The sequence below is a fragment of the Pongo abelii genome, chromosome 7 (genome assembly GCF_028885655.2).
Source record: "Pongo abelii isolate AG06213 chromosome 7, NHGRI_mPonAbe1-v2.0_pri, whole genome shotgun sequence".
Classification (NCBI taxonomy): domain Eukaryota; kingdom Metazoa; phylum Chordata; class Mammalia; order Primates; family Hominidae; genus Pongo; species Pongo abelii.
The window spans coordinates 137,886,204-137,886,637 of NC_071992.2; positions in this window are offsets into that span (position 1 = coordinate 137,886,204).

Below are 434 nucleotides of genomic sequence, written 5' to 3' on the forward strand. Positions count from 1 at the left end.
TTTTTTAGAAATGCCATGATTTATTTAATTGTTGCCCTCATCATTTGATTTTAGGTTAAGGTTTTATTATTTCTGAATAATGCTGAAACAAACAAGCTTGCTTAGCATATTTCTGCATATATTTGATTTTTTTCCTGCTATAAGATACCATAATTAAAAAAATTGTCTAAATTTGTGCTGCTTTCAAGGGAAGCAGAAGAAAGAGAAGATTATAGACAAGGGTAATGATAATTAAGCAGTCTCTCTCCTCTCTCTCTGATTTTCCAGATTTCCAAACCACACCAATTTTGGGGATTTCTGCCTAATAATAAGTAACATTAAATGACATATTCTTTTTTACCAACCATCATTTTTTTAAAACCCCCCTTCCTAAATTCATACCATTATAATCAGGAAAACAAAGTTCCCCCTTCCCTTAGAAAAAAAGGCAATAA